We start from the raw sequence: 20,917 nt of genomic DNA on the forward strand, positions 1-20,917 counted from the left end.
CTGCAATTGATTCACAGATCAGATCCCTCCATAACAATGTGACTGATCTGTAGGACCCAGTAATAATGCTCAAGTAATGTCATATAATAATGCCCCCCAAGTCAATAATAATGCCCCATTATCCAATAATAATGCCCCCTGTGGCCAGTAATAATACCCACCCTGTAGCTTGATACAATACTCCCTGTATCCTGATAGGCCCCCTGCATCCAAATACACTGCTTGCAGTTACACCTGCCCCTATCAGCTAGGTATGGCCCTGGAGCCAGATTCCCTGCAGCCAAATACATCCTTTGCAGCCACATATACCCCTTTTGCCAAGGTATGTCTCTTGCAGCCAGGTCCCATTGAGCCAGATGTGTCCCCTGGATATGCTGTCTGTAAATATGCCCCCTGCAGTTAGATACCTCCCCTATGTAGTCAAATACCTCCCCCATGTACTCACATACCTCCCCATGTAGCCAGATAACGTCCCCATGTTGTCAGATACCTCCCCATGTAGCCAGATACCTCCCTATGTAGCCAGATACCCCCCATGTAGCCAAATACCTCCCCATGTAGCCAGATAAATTGCCCATTTAGTCAGATACTTCCCCATGTAGCCAGATACCATCCCCATGTAGTCAGATACCTCCTTATGTAACCAGATATCTCCCCATGTATCCAGATACATGCCCAATGTAGCAAGATACCTCCCCCATGTAGCCAGATACCTCCTTCTGTAGCCAGATACCTCCCCATGTAGCCAGATACCTTCCCCATATAGCCAGATACCTCCCCATGAAACCAGATACCTCTTCCATGTGTCCAGATACCTCCCCATGTAGCCAGATAACTTCCCCATGTTGTCAGATACCTCCCCATGTAGCCAGATACCTCCCTATGTAGCCAGATACCCCCCATGTAGCCAAATACCTCCCCATGTAGCCAGATACCTCCCCATGTAGCCAGATACCTCCTAATGTAGCTAGATACCTCCTTATGTAGCCAGATACCTCCCAATGTAGTCAGATACCTCCCCATGTAGTGAGATACCTTATATGGGGGCACAGCAGGAGTATTATTACTATTTTCAGGGCACCTCTACCAAATGACGTTCTACAAAAGAAATACAAAAAAAAAACCATCATTCAGTGACTCACAGGTGACATCTTCTTTGATCTGAGGTATCACGTTCCTTTTCTGCTCCATCAGGCCCAGGCCACCATGATGATTTTTAGCAGCTACAGTTCATCTCCTCAGAACCTGCCAGACAAACATCTTAGGCTCCGCACTTTTTCAGCAACTTCCTTCCCTTCTTCCCTCCTATAGGTTCCCATTCAGTAGTAATTGTGCTGTTTAGTGTCAGGCACAGTAAAGTGAATAGGTAGGTTGCCCCCTGTATGTAAGATTCCACGCTGTGCTCCATATAGTAATAATGTCCCCTTTTGCGCCCCCATGTAGTAATAATTAGTGATGAGCGAATAGTGAAATATTCGAATATTCGATATTCGTACGAATATCTCCCGAATATTCGATCGAATATTCGATCCCATTAAAGTCTATGGGAACAAGTATTCGATTATTGAAAAACATCTATTCGACCACTTGGAGGTAAAAAATGGAAGATGGGGGATTTGAATGCTTATTGAATATTTACTATTACCTTACCTATATATACCTTACTATTCGATCGAATATCTATTCGATTGAACAGTAATCGCTCATCACTAGTAATAATGTCCCCTACTGTCCCCCCATATAGTAATAATGCTCCTGCTGTGCCTCCAAAGTAATGCCCCATGCTCTGCTCCCATAGTAATGTCCACTGCTAGAATTCAGTGGATGGTGGAGGCATGTGCGGGAACCCAGGGGTCCGGGAAATTCAGTGGTCTGTGCTCCGGGATCGATTCTTTTGGTCTGCATAGCTGGTTGAGCCCAATATAAGAGTCAGCTGGTCGATCAGCTGCAGGTATCTCCCTGCGGCGGGGAAACAACCTGAACGCCGGTCACTCCCGGGCAGCAGGACAAGGTAAAAGGCTACAAGGAGAGGATTAATGTTTTGGTGCATCTGCTGGACAGTGGTAATTCTAATCCCCAACTTGAATTGAACAATTTTTTTTGGTCCACGTGCTTGCATATTAAGACCCACAAGCGTATTGTTATGAGGTTGCACCTAGACTATTCTGCCTCAGAGCCTGTGATATAGGCGAGACTGTCTTTGCCTCAATACTTTGTTTAATGGTGGTTTTCATTTGCTGATTCTTTAGCTGGGGCTGGCCCTCTATTAAGAAGGACACTATTTTGTGAATATCTGCGCCAGCCTCCGACCCTGGGTACAGCCAAGAGGAGGCTTTAATCTACAAGCCCAGGCTGGAACTGTGTGTAGCAGCACCCCTCTCCCTGATACTATGCCATAAAGCAATGAAATGTGACTGATGGGAGTATTGAGGCTATCCTGTTCAGATTGCGGGAAATGTATTATTTTTAGCTGCAAACAGGGCGAATACCTAATTAGCAGAGAGGAGCCTGATACAGAGGGGGGGGGGGGGAGTGTATCCTCCCCTACTGTGAAACAAAGATGTTGTTCTATGAACCTCATGTGGGGTGAAACCATCACAAAGAACAGTTCAATGTATATGCCTCTCTGCGGTTTCAAATTCAATAGGTCCCTGTGCTTCTTTTTTAACTTTAGCACATTGGCCTATAAGGGTTTTAAGAGCACTTACCCTGTTGTTGTTTTTTTTCAGCTATAGGCCACACAGCAAAGAGGTCACAATTAGTGGAAATCGCAGGACTGTTCATGAGGAGCACAGACATCAGAGTGCAGACCACAGGAGGAAACAACCTGCAAGTACAAACATGAACCGCTAGCACATTTAAACACGCCACCAATGCTTTGACGGCATAAGAACTGCAGCCTTTGTGACAATTGGTAATCTACTCTCAGGTTCTTTTTTGGTGATGACTATTCCAAATCTATATGTCTGAGCCCCTCGGTTCTGGAGAACTGGTTATTTTGTGTATATATGCATACTCTGTATCTTTCTCATTGTCAGTAACTGGATTTTGCTTGTTTAAATATGCCAGCTAAATTGGCAAAGGACAAAAATGATGCTAACAAGCTGGAGAAATTCCTTAAAACCACCCCGGTCTCTAAAAAGGGAGGGAACAAGGATAGATTATCTCTTGCTCTGGCGGGGGGCTCGCCTGGTGCCAGTTTTGTGGCCGAGGGCGAGTCCAACGCCAGGGAGGAGGCAGAGACGGGTGGCTTGCATCCACAACCAGAACTGTCGGATATTCTGACGGAGGTTCAGAACTGCACTAAAGCTATTTCCACACTCTCCACTCATGTTGCTCAGATCTCCACTGATATTATGTTGATAAAAGATGACCTGAATAAGGTCAGGGACAGGGTGGGGTTTGTGGAGAAGGAGATCCCAGTGCTAGATCAAACAACCCAAACTATTAAGAAAGTTTGAGTTTTTGAAAAAAGAAAATCTTGATATCAAGGGTAAACTGCAGGATCTGGAGGACAGGTCCCGGAGGAGTAATCTCAGGATAGTGGGCCTTCCAGAGGGGACCGAAGGAGAACGCCCAGCAGAATTCTGCTTGAAATGGCTGAGAGAGATAATGGGAGAGTCTGCGTTATCAGCAATGTTTCATATTGAGAGAGCACATCGGGTCCCTCTGAGAGCGCCTCCTCCGGGTCTCCACCCCGGACACTAATAGTTAAGGTGTTCAGTTCAGGAGACAGGGATCTTATTTTAAGGCAAGCACGAGGTATGCGGGACTTGATGTATAATGGCAACAAGGTTGCAATTTTTCCTGACTTTTCAAGATTAACTCAGTTACAGCGGGCTAGTTATGGGGGAGTCAGAAGAAGACTACACCAGGCTGAAATTAGTTTTTCCCTCCTTTTTCGTGCCAGACGGAGGATTCTTTATAAGAATAAAGTTTTTTTTTTTTTTTTTATGCACAGGAAGCCTCGGGCTGGCTTGAGGGAGAGGGGCTGTAGGAGGCAGGGGGTGGGCTGCCTGCCTCCCGTATCCATCTTTGGTTTCCTTTGTGGGGGGTGGGGGGGGGTGAGTGTGTGTGTGTGTGGGGGGTAATATGCCTAGGTATGTGGTCGCTGTATTGGATTTAGGGACTAACTGGGGGGCGGAGGGGCGGCCAGGAGAGAGTGGGGGGTTTGGGGGTTCTCATTTCTTTTTTTTTTCTTTTTTTTATCTTTCTTCTCCCTTTTCCTTTTTTACCTCCGACTGCATAGATGGTGCGTGTGCTCACTTGGAATGTTAGAGGTCTGAACGACCGTCTTAAGAGAGTAAACGTATTTTTGGGTCTCTCCAAATATCTACCTGCAACAGTTGGATTGTTAGAAACCCATCTCCCCCGAGAAAAAATGCGGCTTGCATTAGCAAGCGCTGGGCATCTCGGACGATACACTCCTTCGGCTCCACTTATTCAGCAGGAGTGACGGTTATGATCCATGATAAGGTAGATATAGTAATTAAGCAGGTTAAGTCTGATCCTAGGGGCCGTTTTGTTTTTATATGGGGAGACTTGGCCAATACTAGTACAGTACTGGCTTTCGTCTATATTCCTCCGCCTTTCTCCACGGACATCCTGGTGGAGTTATTGAGATTTGCGAGCGGGAAAGAATACTCTAATCTTTTTGTGAATGGGGATTTCAATTGTACCATGGAGCCCAGGGATCGTAGATCTGATAGGGGCAGCTCTGTTAGGGCTGGAACTCCCTAGCAGAGATTTTGTGCTGAGGCCGGATTGTGGGATGCGTGGAGGGTTATGCATCCCTTTGCTAATATCTTTTCCTGCTTCAGTGCATCCCACAATTCTGCCTCACGAATAGACCTGATTTTGTGTAATCGGATGGGTCTTAGGAGTATCTCAAGAGTTAGCTACGCCCCTAGAGCCCTTTCCGATCACTCGCCCTTGATTTGGGTAGTTAAGAGCACAAGTGAGGTTAAGGTACAAAGGATCTTTAAACTTAATCCTCACTGGCTCCAATTGCTGGAGAATCAGGAAAGGGTGTCTGCTGATATTGCGCAGTTTTTAGAACATAATCTGGGCTCAGCTTCTATTCAATGCCTCTGGGATACCCTAAAAGCCTATATAAGGGGTATTTATGTAAAAGAGATCTCCTACAAGAAAAAAGTTTTCAGGAAGGAAGAGGAGGATCTGTTACGGAACATCGAGGTAGCCAAGTTAGCCTATTCAGAGGATGCAGAAAAGGGTCATTTAGACCAGCTTAAAACCGCCGAGGAGGACTATGCCCTCTATCTGAAACGTAAGGCACACAATAAGGTTTTATTTTTTGATCAGAGGTCCTACGCTGAAGGGAACAGACCAGGCAAAATTCTTGCGAGTGTTATCCGCAGTCAGAGGGAATCACAGGACATCAAAGTAATTAAGGGTATGGATGGGGTACTGAAACACACACAAGAGCAGATTGGAAATGAATTCATGAAATTTTTTGCATCTCTTTATACTTCCTCTAATCCTAACCTGGTGAATCTCCACCCCGACTTTCTTGGTCAGATTAATCTTCCTAATATTTCAACCCTCTCTGGTTGAGCTAGAGGAGGCGCTCTCCTCAATTAAGGGGAATTCAGCCCCTGGCCCAGATGGGCTGCCATATGAAATATATAGACGCTACTCCAATATCCTTCTACCCCTCCTGCTGCGGGTTCTAAATGAATCCTGTGTACAGGGGTCTTTGCCAGCATCTATGGAAGAGACTAGTATTATTCTTTTAAAAAAAAGGGTAAAGAAGGCACTGAGATGGAGGCTTATCGCCCCATCTCACTGCTTAACACTGACTATAAAATATTTGCCAAAGTATTAGTGAAGAGACTGGAGAAAGCTATGGAATCTATTATATCAGACAATCAAAGCGGCTTTATGCCAGGTAGGACCGTCCACCACAATATAAAAAGAGCCTTTCTGAATATGCAGATCAGGGGAGAGGAGACCAGAGCGGTGGTGGGGCTCGACGCGACCAAAGCTTTTGATTGCGTTGAGTGGGCATATCTATGGCAGGTAATAGAGGACTTTATGTCGTTTATGCCGATGACTTGCTCCTGTTTGTCTCCAGCCCCGAGCTTTACCTATCTTCAGTGATCCATGATTTTCCGAGATTGGGGTCTTTTACGGGGCTTGAGATAAATTGGACTAAGTCCTCGGTTCTCCCGCTAGATGGGGCAGTGGTGGGAGATACTGGTAACCTTAAAATACTATTGGAAGGTGAAGGGCTGGAGTATTTGGGGGTGGTCTTAATATCTTCCCCCGAACAGTATGTGAAATACAATCTTAAGCCAGCTTTGAAGAAAGTTGAAGATAAGATCGTAGTTTGGGGTAAGATATTGTTGTCAATGTCATCCAGGCTCTCCTTTATCAAAATGGTGGTGCTCCCCCAGATCGGCTTCTTCCTGGCTGCTGCTCCCTCTTGGATTAGTGACAGGTGGTTCCGGGGGATCGAGCGGATTTTGAACGGGCTGAAATGGGGGAGAAAGAGAGTTAGATTGAAATATCTACATTTTTGCCCACCCATGAAGAAGGGAGAGTTTGGGCTTCCGGACTTTAAATTGTTTTACTTATCTTACCAACTGGGATTTCTACTGGCGCACAAGGAGGCTAAGTGGTGGAAGGAAAGCTGTTTTAAAGATAATAAGAAATATATTGTCACTCAACTAGAGTTAGCGGGATACATGTAAGAACGATAAATAGAGATTGGTTTGGTAGTCACTGTAGTAAAGTCTGGAAATAAATAAAAAGGATATGCAAGGTTAAGGGGAGTTTAGAATTCACTGAATTATGGGAGAACATGAACATGGTAGAATTTATGAAAATTCCGTCACAAGGATATTGGGAAAAGTTGGATTGTATTAAAGTTAAAGATTTTTTTGTAGATGGTGCACTAAAGGGTATGGACTCTTTGTCCTTAGTTGGGGGGGGGGATGAATGGGGACACAGATTAAGATATCTTCAGCTAAAAAGCGCATATGAGAAAACACATGATAAAAGCATTTTTTTGGTTAATTTCAATGAAGGGATTCACAACATTATGGGGATAAGAGTAAAAACACATTGTTTCAAAAATTTATAAGATATTACTATTACAAAAATTTGACTTAGTGTTGGAAGGTTATAAAAAAACAATGGGAGAGTGACATTGGACCCTTGTCCACTGAAGACTGGGACAGTATTACAGGTAGTGTTGCTAGAGTATCCATGAGCCTTGAGCACAACCTGACACAATTTAAGATTATTCATAGAATCCACTATACTCCTGCTCTTATGGAAAGGATCGGTATTAGAGATAACTCACGATGTAATAAATGTGGGATGGTGTAACGCCTGGAGTAGTGGATCCACTGGACCGTCACCAGCGATGGCACTAACCTCACCAGGGAGCGGAGTCTAAGGGGCCGCTGGTTTTCACCAGAGCCCGCCGCAAGGCGGGATGGACTTGCTGCGGCAGGCGACCCCCAGGTCGCTACCCCTGGCTTGGTTGCTAGTGACGGCAGGCGAGGCGTGGCAGGAGCAGTAGGCAGGAGATGGTGCTGGCAGAGGTCTGTAGGCGTAACTGCAGGTGACAGGCTGAACACAGGAGCAATAAAGTGACAGGGGAGCAGGAACCAGGAACAAGGACTAGGGACCAGGTAGCGGATAGGAAACAGGAACAACAGGGGGCTGGGCCAAACGCTATGGGAAGCATGTAGAGGCTCCAACACAAGGGACAGGGCATGCTGGGATTTATAGGGAGTGATTGGTGCAACTAACCAATTAAGGGCGGACTGGCCCCTTAAATCTGAGACAGCCGGCGCGCGCGCGCCCTAGGAGGCGGGGACGCGCGCGCCGGCCGGCACAGACGGAGACAGGAGCGGAGGAGAGGTGAGGCGCCCCCAGGGGCCGAACTAGCAGCAGCGCCGGGTCCCTGCACAAGGACCCCGGCGGCTGCATGGGGCAGGAGGAGGTCGCGGCGGCGGCGGCCCGGAACACAGGACGCCGCCGCGGCCGTGACAGTACCCCCCCCTTTGGCCTCCCCCTCTTTCTTGCCTGCAGAAGGAGGCATCAGGCAAATCTTGGTATTCCGCCGGTAGGCCGGACAAAGGCTTGGCGGGCTCGGGTGACAACATAGAGTGCTTGGGCTGAGGTGACCTCAGACACTGGTTGGAACAGTCCTGACCCCAACTGAGAATCTTCCCGGTTCTCCAGTCCAGTTTAGGGGCATGTAATTGCAGCCAAGGGAGTCCCAGGAGGATGGTGGAAGAAGAATGGGGCAGGACGTAGAAGGAGATTTTTTCCAGATGTGAAGTGCCCACCTGGAGGACTAGAGGTGCGGTCTGGTAGTGCACATGGTCGGTAAGAATCTCGCCCGTGACCGAGGAGATAGTCAGGGGTCTGGCTAGTGGGGTCACGGGTAGCCGCCATCTCTGGACCAATGTAGCTGCAATAAAATTGCCTGCTGACCCAGAATCGAGAAAGGCAGTAGTCTGGTGAGTTTGTCCTGAGGGTGTCTGGATGGAAACTGGCACAGACAAACTTGGAGAGGTGGCATTCACACTCAGGGAGACCTCTCCCACCGGACCTAGGTGCTGGAGTTTCCCGGACGCTTGAGGACGTTGGGGACATCTCAGCCGAAAGTGATCCGAACCACCGCAGTAGAGGCAGAGATTCAGCTCCAGACGACGAAGTCTTTCATCAGGCGTCAGGTGAGCCCGTTCCACCTGCATAAGAATCTCAGGAGTCGACTGGGACTCCGGAACGTCAGGATTCTGGAAGACCGGCGCCAGCTGGTAATGGCGACGGGACAGGCCTAGTCGCCGTTCATGCCAGACCTCCTCCTCTCTCTCAGAAAAACGAGTATCGACCCTGGTGGCCAGTAGGATGAGTTCGTTCAGGGAGGTAGGTAGGTCTCGGGCGGAAAGCACATCTCTCACCCGACTGGACAGACCCCTCTTGAAGGTGGCTATTAGAGCGGCCTCATTCCAGTCTAATTCTGCCGCCAGGGTGCGGAACTGGATGGCGTAGTCACCAACAGAGGAGCTCCCTTGAGAGAGGTTGAGGAGAGCAGTTTCAGCTGAAGACACACGGGCAGGTTCCTCAAAGACAGAGCGGAACTCGGCCAGGAAAATTCTGAGATTAGCAGCCACAGGATCATCACGGTCCCACAGTGGTGTGGCCCAGGCCAGAGCTCTACCTTCCAATAGGCTGATGATGAAAGCCACTTTAGAGCGCTCGGTGGCAAACTGACTACTTAAAAGTTCAATATGCATGGTGCACTGAGTCAGGAATCCTCTGCACAACTTGGAGTCACCAGCGTATTTGCTTGGGAGAGCCAGTCGAAGTGTAGAAAAAGCAGCAGGAGGTGGTGTGTGCTGGGCTGTAGTATGCTGCTGTAAGGCGGCAGTGAGTTGCTGGATCTGCTGCGACTGTTGCTGGATTTGTTGCGCCTGTAGGGCGACCACTCGGGCTATGTCACGGATATCAGGCACCTCGCCGGGATCCATGGTTGGAGCCTACTGTAACGCCTGGAGTAGTGGATCCACTGGACCGTCACCAGCGATGGCACTAACCTCACCAGGGAGCGGAGTCTAAGGGGCCGCTGGTTTCCACCAAAGCCCGCCGCAAGGCGGGATGGACTTGCTGCGGCAGGCGACCCCCAGGTCGCTACCCCTGGCTTGGTTGCTAGTGACGGCAGGCGAGGCGTGGCAGGAGCAGTAGGCAGGAGATGGTGCTGGCAGAGGTCTGTAGGCGTAACCGCAGGTGACAGGCTGAACACAGGAGCAATGAAGTGACAGGGGAGCAGGAACCAGGAACAAGGACTAGGGACCAGGTAGCGGATAGGAAACAGGAACAACAGGGGGCTGGGCCAAACGCTATGGGAAGCATGTAGAGGCTCCAACACAAGGGACAGGGCATGCTGGGATTTATAGGGAGTGATTGGTGCAACTAACCAATTAAGGGCGGACTGGCCCCTTAAATCTGAGACAGCCGGCGCGCGCGCGCCCTAGGAGGCGGGGACGCGCGCGCCGGCCAGCACAGACGGAGACAGGAGCGGAGGAGAGGTGAGGCGCCCCCAGGGGCCGAACTAGCAGCAGCGCCGGGTCCCTGCACAAGGACCCCGGCGGCTGCATGGGGCAGGAGGAGGTCGCGGCGGCGGCCCGGAACACGGAACGCCGCCGCGGCCGTGACAGATAGAAGGTGCAGGGGTGCTGCATTTATTATGGTCCTGTCCAGTTATTGGAGAATTTTGGTCTGAGGTTATCGAAGAATTAATTAATAGAGGTATTTATAAGGAAAGTATTCCAGTGTTGCTGGCGGTTCTCGGCCTAATCAACTCCCTGCTCTTTCTGGCCAGACTGACCATTCTTAGGAACTGGATCAATCATAAGAAACCTACTAAAGCTGAATGGCTTAATTTGGTTAGCAGGGCTAAGCTATTTGAAGTGTGTATGAATAGAATGAGACTTACAAAGAAGTGGAAAGATTGGGATTTTTTTTTTTTTTCCCATCTCTCTTCTCTTTCTCCTGGCCGAGGGTTGGGTGGGTGGGGGGTAGGTGGGGGGTGGGGTTAGGGTGGGGGGATCTTAGGGTTTTTATTTTTTTCTTATGTGTAGTTGTTATGCATTTAATGATAATTTTTTGACGGCTGTTGTATATGCTATTTTAACCTCAGTAATGTATAGCAACTCATTGACGTGATTTAGCATTGTTACAAAATGGAAAAAAGAATAAAGAATTACAAAAAAAAAAGTCCCCTGCTCTGTCCTATATAAATATCACCTGCTCTACCCTTATAGTAATTTTCCCTGTTCTGTCCCCATATTAATGTCCCCTGCTTTTTCCCCATAGTTATGCCCCCTGCTCTGTCCCCATATTAATGTCCCCTGCTTAGCCCCCATAGTAATGTCCCCTGTTGAGCCCCCATAGTAATGTCCCCTGCTCTGCCCTCATAATAATATCCCCTGCTCTGCGCCCATAGTAATCCCCCTGCTGATCCCCCATAGTTATTCCCCTGCTGATCTCCCATAGTTACCCCCCTGCTGATTCCCCATAGTAATCCCCCTGCTGATCCCCCATAGTAAATCCCCGTACCCCAACACAAAAAAAACCTTCATGCTCACCTAATCTGGGTATAAAGTGGGTCCCTGTCCTCTCCAGCTTCTGAGCCAGGGAGTCGGCGCTGGTGAGCTAGGGGTCCACTGCTGGTCGGCGCGGGTTCTGGAAGGGGGATGGCAGCTGCCGGGGGATTACTATGGGGGAATACTATGGTGGATCAGCAGGGGGATGACTATGGGGAATACAGCCTATGGCTATGGTTGTATCCCAGTTTTTCAGGCTGTCCTCAGCTTGTACCCCTGGGGTACGTGTACCGCAGGTTGAGAAACCCTGTTTTATACAATGTAGTGACACTTTGTTTTTATTTATGGGGTTAACCTGTGAACAATATTGGATTCAGAGTCATGTGATTGGAACATGCTGATGTCACTGTACGCTTATGTCTCATTTTCCTGATTTAAGCTTTTATTTGTATTGATGTATTTATGCTGTCAAAAAGATCTGTTGTTATTGGAACACGTGCAACATGGATATTTATGAGTGAATAAAACTTATCACTAGCACTTTAACAAGCGAATGCCAGGATTTCTTTTGCTGATTTTACAATATTGTTGTTAGTGCTCCAGAGTAGAAGAGGTTATTGATGTACTGGATTTGAAGTTTATTTTAACATGGGTAAAATACACATGACAACGAGCAATAACCCTTAAATAGCTATCTGCAGATAGCTATTCTTTCATTCTAGGTACATTTTTGGCTTTGCGTATAACTCAATGTTTCAAGACTCCTAGTTAAAGTGAAACTGTAATCTAAAGGGAAAGCCATCTTCTCAAGCTATTTTGCATATCCCTACTGTCAGCACTGTTACATACATACATTCCAATAAAGGGATTCAGAAAATACTTGTCAAATCTGTTGGTGTGTTTTTTAAGTGTCAAAAAGGTGTAATCTAGGGTCTTTAGTGCTTTAGGACTAATTGCATATAAATGAATAGGAGAGTGGGGAATAGAAGAATAGACACGTTGCTGCCCCAGGGCACGGAAATCCTAGGACGTGCTTTTCTGACCCTTAAATAGGCCATAAAAGTGTTATCTTCATGGTAATAAACATGTGCAAATGTCACCGTTATCATTTATATCCTTTAATTGGAATGTGTGTAACAGTGCTCGTGGTTGTAACAAGCATTTTGCAGGTGATAGATACACTTTAAGGGCAGTGTTATATGCATGTCACATTTAGGCATAAATGTTCAAATATTATTCTATTCATTATCATGCCTAAAAGGTATGAAGGTACTTGTAAACTGCTGATAACAAAGGAAATCCCTGTGTCAGACATTATACATGAAGGTTCACCTATTAATGATGACACATGGTCCCAGAAGATGTCTGAGCACAAAGTGATAACAACAGAACTGCGAACACTCGGAAACAAGCCATACCCAGAGCTGAATATATTTTATCTGTGAACAGAAAAGTTTTTTAGACTGCAATTAGTAAAAATCGAGAGGCTGAGCCATTATCAGGGCTTGCAGATGCATAATAAAACCGTGGATACTTTCGAAAAATGTCATCTCTTGTATTAGAGAGCTGATTTGTTCTTAAAAGGAATCTTTCACAAATTCAAGAGAACCAATTATCAAGAACAAGCTCTTATAGCACAATACCTCTTTTATCATGTACACTTGTGAAGTGCTGAATTTAAGATTGTCGTTTATTGTAATAAATCGGAAAAATTGTTTGCTCTACAAGCCTTGCAGAGCTATTTGTTCATCTTTTGTTACTGTAACTTATGTTTTACTATAAATTGCTGTTCTATACAACCGTAATAAAAGACATTCAAAAAATCAATGTACATTTCAGACTAAATGGACTTGAAGTGTTTGCATAAGATTACAATAATGTTGCTGTTTTGTACAAGAAACAGCACCACTGTTGTGCATGGGCCATGTGTATTATTACATCTTATTCAGGTGAATAGGGCTGCACTATGACAGTGTTGTTTCTTGGATCCTTGGATATACAGTATTTGTATATGTTTTCATTTATGTAATGCAATTTATTTTTTACTGTCTATTAGCATCATTTTCTTTTTAACTTGTATTACATTATGCCAGTTTTAGTATTATTAATATGTCTTATAATTGTGTGATCTTTACCATCCCTAATCACTTTCTGAATTTATATGTGTATACATTATTTTATTATATATTATTTGGCCTGAAAAGGTAATAAATTTAGATGACCCATTGCATCTACTCCACTCTATACCTACAGCTGGATGCTCTGGCCAAATCAGCCACTACTTACTAATCAGATTTTAAGCTGCAGAATTTCTTTGAATCCACGCCATCGAATCTGCTGCGGATCCTGTACGTGTGAACGCACCCTAAGCAAGCTTCTGCAATGGTTTTCAGGACACCTACTTCAGGAGTAGCATGCCACCAGCTGAGCAGCTAACAATAAGTTTGTGGTAAGCTAGCAGTAACACTAAATTAAAGGTGAACTCTCATCTTAATTAACACAGTTAAAGTGAAACTGTCACCCCCTTTTACATTCTGACTTCTCTACAAAGGTGTAAAGGGTAACTTTTTCAGTTTTCATACCCTATTTTATATCAAACGTTATGGTGCTTGTTCCAGTTTAAAGTAATCTTGTATCATCTGCAGATTGTGTCACCTCGGTGGGGCTTTTCGACTGCAGTGCCACTTAGCCCCACCCACAATTGCATATAAACCTCGCCTATCTGTGACATCATAGCCATATAGTCCCCACCCCTCGATGACCTAAAGTTCTAGGCCCCACCCGCTCTAGGTCGGGCCATACCAATGGCTACCAAGGGGGCGGGCCTATGCATCAGTGACATTAAGGAGGGGCGGGGCCTACGGTGGCGATGTGAGCTGGAACACAAGTAACGTCATCAAGACGGCCTTGCTGTACCGGTACAGAGGAGTAGGTAAGGCATAAGATGCAGACTGCAAAGGCAGTCTGTATCTTCATGAATAGGAGCAGCAAGGCCAGGGACTCCATATTGATGACGTCCCTTGCGTTCCAGCGCTGGAACGCAAGTGACGTCATCAAGATGGCAGCGCCCGACCTTGCTGCACAAAAACAGAGGATTGGGTAAAGTAAAACATACAGACTGCAAAGGCAGTCTGTATCTTTATGAATAGACTTAGGGAAAGATAAACTTTTATATTAGGGACAGTGAAATTTAGATGATAGGTTCTCTTTAACTACTCTTCTCTAAATTGTAAAGACATAGGGATAAATTTATCAAGCATGGTGTAAAGTGAAACTGGCTCAGTTGCCCCTAGCAACCAATCAGATTCCACCTTTTATTTTCCAAAGCATCTGTGAGGAATGAAAAGTGGATTCTGTTTGCTCCGTTGCCCCTACCAATTAGTTTCACTTTATACCATGTTTGAAAAATCTCCCCCATATGGGGGAGTTCATCAAGTCTGTCGTACCTGTACAGATGTTAGCTGAAACTCCATTGGTACGTATAAAACCCTACAAACAATCATTTTGCTGCTGATATTTTTTGGGAAGTTTTTTCCCCATACATCTTCATTACTTTTCTATCATACACCCTTTAAAAAATTTTTTTGAAAAACCTACATGAAGCCCTAACTGCAAAAAAAAAAAAAAAAGTATATGATGAAGGCCTAAAAGAAAAGTAAAACTCTTGTTTTCTTAGGGGAGGGGGGAAGGAAATGGTAGAATAGCTCACAGCTTTAAACTGTAAAATATTAAAGGCTAAATCATTCTAATGGTATTCAGTGTGTGTTTTAAGAATCGCTTCATCTGAAAAATAATTAGCTTGCAGTGTGTGGACACATAAAACAAATAGTTTACTGTGTAGTTAAATTAATGAAAAAAAAATGTCATGCTTGATAGTTTTATTGTACAACACATTATGTATTGGAAATGCAGGCGTGTATGAGGAAGCCTGTTGGTGCATCAATAATAGGTAATCGTTTTCACAGTGTATAATGTGCATTTGCTCTACTTATCAGCCTTTGTTAAACTCCCCCTCCCCCCTCAGCCGCACCTTGTATTTTTCTTTTTTAATCCTTCACATGATTCATTTTATTATTAACTTATGACACCATTAACGTCTGTTGTCAGCAAGGATGACAGCCCCACAAGCCTCAGGGGAGTGAGAGAAGGAGTTGTATGTAAAGGCAAAATAAATGAGACCTCTTAATTAACACTTTCCTTAATTAAATAAATTCACTTTATGCAGGTGATGTGTCACTTTCACACTCAGAGAATGACTGAACAGGTTTTGAATATTACATAAATCATTCCGCCAGCCAGGTGTTTCACCTTTTTTTATTCACAGATTTGTTTGTATTGTCAGAACGTTTTAGTCACTACATGCATAGAGACAAAGATTATTCCTTTTAGTCAGAGAATAACAATAAGGCACCCATCAATATAACTAATCTGGGGGACTTTATTATACAAATATTTTTCAGGCCCTGAAATCGGAATGCTGAACAGGTGTGCTACATTGTGTTTTTGAAATAAATTTATCACAATTTACATTATAAATTGACTTAATAAAGATTTGGATACCATCTAATCTGGCAGTGCCATCTATTCCTAATAGCAATCTCCTGTGCTTTGGAAATATGCAAATGTACTAGTTTGGTGCACTAGAGGTGGGCCCAGCATCCCCAGTGCACCGATTTCTCCCACCCTCAGTGATGTGTTGTTTTTTCTGCTCTTGCTCAAGAAGAGTTGTTTTAAATTAAGGATCTGCATCTAAACAAAACCTATATGCAGTAGCGGATTATAATAGGTCCTTTTAGGGCCCTGAGCTCCTGTGGGGCCCATGGCCACCCAAAAAGAATTATACTTTCAGTGGTATACTGGCTCCTGGCTACAGTGATGCCATTATTTGCAAAAAAAATCCTTTTTTTTACCGCAATTTTGCACAAATCAGGGCATCATGATATTACCTATCCTGTACTATAAACACCACACTAGTGCTGCCATAGTTACAGTGGGGTTTGGGGGCCCAGGCCTCGTGAACAGCCCGGGGCCTATGGTAAAGTTAATCCACCCCTGCCTATATGGGACCCATTAACAGCAGTCCCGTGTTAGTCACCAGTGTTACTTGCTTTTCCTTTTTAACTGAAACCTGATATCTGGTCCATACCTGAGGGGAGGGGGGGGGGGGGTCGCAGCATTTTCTGGGAGCTTTTCACTAGAGCTTTTCAGTGAAAAAATGCTGTGTCTAGAGGTTACATAGAAGGCATTAGGGAAGTATAGACATGGCTACTTGTCTCTGGTAGTGCTAGTGATAGTAGAGCTTGAGCAGGTTCTAAGATAGGGAACCAAAGTTACGAATGGAAATGGTGAATTACAGTATGTAATAATTGTATATGAAACCATAGAAATGCATAAATATATTAAAAGACAATACAGGGAGCTCTTTTATGATCCTAAAAGGGCATCCACTGTATCTGTAAAAATACAGTAATCCAATTCCATTACTATAAACTACATTCAACAGCAGATGGCTGTGCAATTGTGAATTTGCCCATCACCATTTGTCCCAATAATACATGGTAGTCATTTAAATGAATGGTTGACCCTGCAGTGCATAATCACATTGAGTCAGCTTTTTGGTATCTGCTCTCTGCTCTTGCTCAAGAAAAAGGGTTTTGAATTAAAGCGACTCTGTACCCACAATCTGACCCCCCCAAACCACTTGTACCTTGGGATAGCTGTTTTTAATCCAAGATCTGTCCTGGGGTCCGTTCGGCAAGTGATGCAGTTATTGTCCTAACAACTTTTAAACTAGCTGCCCGTGCCCTACGGGCGTGGCCTAGATTGTGTATGCATTAGGCTGGCACAACCTCTCTGTCCCTCCTCCCGCCCTCTTCATCATTAGGAATGCTCCAGGCAGATTTTCTCCTATTCCCCACCTGTTTAGCCCGACACATGGACTGCATCGTTAAGCACCTGTGCAATGTTTAGCATGCAGAAAATGTTCCAGTTGTATTCCTAATGATGAAGAGAATGGGGAGGAGGGACGGAGGGGTGGTGCAAGGTTAGGGCACAGATATTCTAAGCCACACCCGTAGGGCACAGGGCTGTAAGTTTAGAAGTTGTTTTTTAGGACAATAACTGCAACACCTGTCGAACGGACGCCAGGACAGTTTGGGGAGGGCAGATTGTGGGTACAGAGTCGCTTTAAAGATCTGCATCTAAACACAACTTATATGGGACCCACTAACAGCAGTCCAGGGTAAATCACCAGGGTTACTTATTTTTCCTTTTTTACTGTAGCCTAGAAACTGCATATCTGGTCCAAACCTTTTTGCAGTCTAGCCAGTGCCAAACCAGTTGTGTCTTATAGGTGTTTTACATGGTGCAAAAATCAGCACAGCAATAGGCACATTTACCTGTGAAAAAAAAAATTGTGCAACCAACAGGGGAATGACTATACGAACAATCTCTGATTGCACAGTCATTGAGCCATATTCATTTAACAAGTGCCAATTAGATGGATCAGTGCTTGTATTGGGCATAGGTCTGCTTTCTAAAAGAGCCCCCAGACTATGGGTCTATTCACACACTAGTATATTTTTCACTGCGCAAATTTTAGTCCGATTTTTTTTATCAGCAATCCACAAATTTTCATCCATATTGAATCCGTATTGAATCAGTATTTTTTGCTCATCCTCAAAAATGAAAAAAGTGTGGTTATGGTTAATAATAATTTAGTCACTATTCATGGATTGCAGATCTGTATTTTTTGCGGATTGCATCCAAAAAAATACGAATCCCATGGGGTTCTATTGGCTTGTCATTTTATTTTACGTTTTTACGGTTATTTTACGGTTTAACGACGGATGTGTGAATGGGGCCATTAAAATACATTCATCCTATTTTCTGTCTGTAATTGCGGACAGAATTGCAGACTTGTGAGTAGGGCCTAAGGGTCCTTTTACACATACAAATATTTAACCAATTTATATGGCAGATCATTGACGCCAAAGCCAGGAACCAATGATCCTGATTTACTAACAGAACTTGAGTGGAGAGAGACATAATACTAGCACGCTATAACATATCAAATTCCTAAGTTTTTTTTACACACTCCAGATTTTACTTGATGTCTTTTCAGTTTTGCAACCTTTCTCTAAAGCTGTGTTACCACACATTTTGCAACCGGATGAACACTGGTAATATGTAAATGCCATAAAGGTGCTGATTAATTTTTAGCACATCTTAAAATGCCTGTTGGAAGACAGAGATTCTTTGTACTTCTATAACTAATACTTCTCTTAAAATATCAAACATTTCAAACTCTCATAGTCATTAACATGATAATATATTAATTTAGGTACAGGACAAAAATTTAATTTTAATGGTATATATTATAGGAGGGTTATACAGTATGTAGTGATGAGCAAACATGTTCGTAAAGTTTGTATGTTCATAAGAACGTGACGCTAATTGTTCGTGTTCGCCAATCACGAACAATTTGCTCAATGATTGGAATGGTTATAATGATCATTTTCTAATATGTTCATACTTATTTACACTTTGCACCTGATAATCTGTATGCATTTGTGTAACTCTAGAATGAAACGTATACAATCTGTACTCAACCATGTAGTACGCAAATGCATACTCAATAGCATAATTTATGCTTTGCACCTGATAATCTGTATGCCTGTGCTTAGACCAAAACGTATTCTTCTGCTGTATATTCGTTATTTCTGTTCGGCAAACATGAACCAAACGTGATAATTTTTTTTTAAAGTTCGTGTTCGGGATCCAAACCGAACATCGGGATGATCGCTTATCACTATTCATAGCTGCTCATATCATGTATAATTATAGCTTTTTGTTTTAAGTTAAACTAGTATAATCTACTTTAAAAAAAAAAAAAAAAAAAAGAAAAACAACACGCACTGTGACTACTGCTTCTCCATTTTTTGCCTTTGTTCTCTTCTGCATAGACATGCTGCTCCTGGTCTCCGTGCATAGAAACATAGAAACATGGCAGAAAAGACCGCCTGATCCATCTAGTCTGCCCTTTTAGTAATTCCTTTTTTATCATCTAAGGGCCCGTTCACACCATGGAATCGGTGCAGAGATTGCGCTCTGAACCCCTGCCCGCAGACTCCATGCCGAATGTCGCCTGCTATACCTTTCAATGGGAGGTCTCTAAGGTTCCTGTGAAGTACCAAGTTGTTCTACTCATAATGCTGATCCAGAACTGTCTTTTACTATTGTTAAACCCCTCAAAAGTGTGTTTTCAAATATCCCAAGTGATTTCCTGCAAAATGTTGATGTTTTTTGATGCAATATAACCCAGTGATTGCGGAGATTGTGTTCTTTCAACTGCCTGTGTGGATTGCAAGTTTCCACCCCACTGGGCAGTTGCTACAGTGTGCTAGCCAGCCTGCCAGAGTTACTGCTGCAACACAGCTTCACCACACCAAGAGGTTAACAGCATCGCCCGCAGAAGTGCGGGAAAAGCAGCAAGTTCCTGCCTTCAGCCCGAGCCACTACATCATTGCTGCCAGCAGGCGGAACCAAAATGTTCAAGAGGGAATAAAAAAGGTCCCAGACCCAGGCCGGAAGTTCCGGCACCACAATCTTACTCCTCCATTTTCCAGCATGACCAGTATTCTACTCAGAGAATAAAAGTTTCCAGAAGCTCCTTTTCAGTTTATCTCTTCACCGGAATCTCTTCTCTGCTGCCAGATTTACATTTTTAGCCTTGCTGAATTCCAGCAACAGGTCTTTCATCCAGTGCAGGCCTTACCATCAACTATTGTTCTCTGGTGTCAGCCACTTCACCAGTCTGCAGCGCCTGTGTTCATCAAACGTTCATCAGTGTTCCTGCAAATGCCCCAGCACCTCTTCATTTAAAGAGACAGTGCCACTGTCCATATCAGCAAGTCTACTTCCAGCAGCAATGACCAGCAAGCAACTGGCTCCTCATCTTCAGCATCTTCAGTCCATCCAGCCTCACAAAGTGTTGCTGCATCGGCTGCTGTAGCTTCTGCAGCACCTCCTGCAGCTGTTACAGCACCTCCTGCCTTAGTGTTTCTTGCCATACTAGAGGGGTGCACCACGTACACTGGCCTGTGAAGAATTTGCAGGTCACTAAAATTCTTGTCTCTTTCTCCTAAGCAACAGGTCGAGATTCTCTTGGACCAGCTAGAACTCAGGGCCATACTCAAGCTAGACACATCCACTCCAGCGGATGCTGAGCATGTTATCATGGACAGGTACATAAAAGGAGTAGATTCTAGAGCCACCAAGGATACATTCTTTGATCTAGCCAAACAAAACCGTGGCCTACCATTCACTGAATTCTAGAGTCTCGCTCTTAAGTCCCTGAGTTCTAGGAATAAATGTCATTCATCATTGCCTAACTAAACTGCTTGAGGCTTTGCATGCTTCTCTCCTTCTGTTTCTCCCTCTGCTAGACGAGCAGTGCAGCAGGCCAAACTCAGCACCCAGCAGTTCTCTAATCCCCATGTTAAGATCTGCAGAGTCTGCTGAACAGATGTTCATCCGGTGACCAACAGTGAGATAGTGATCTGGTGCAGAGCAAAGCCTGGGATCGTGAAGATTATGAGACATATCTTCAACCTAATGAAGTAAGTGGTCAGACACTTATCAAGGCAGCAAGGAGCCTGATTACCATCTCCAATGGCAGAGTTCCCCTTCTCCAATAGAAGAAGGATGGCACCATCTGTTTTTGTGTTGACTATCGCAGGCTCAATAACATTACCCACAAGGACACTTATACTCTCTCATGGATCGAGTAGTCTTTCACAGCACTGGGCTCTGCCTCCTATTTCTCTACA

The sequence above is a fragment of the Dendropsophus ebraccatus genome, chromosome 8 (assembly GCF_027789765.1).
Source record: "Dendropsophus ebraccatus isolate aDenEbr1 chromosome 8, aDenEbr1.pat, whole genome shotgun sequence".
Lineage (NCBI taxonomy): Eukaryota > Metazoa > Chordata > Amphibia > Anura > Hylidae > Dendropsophus > Dendropsophus ebraccatus.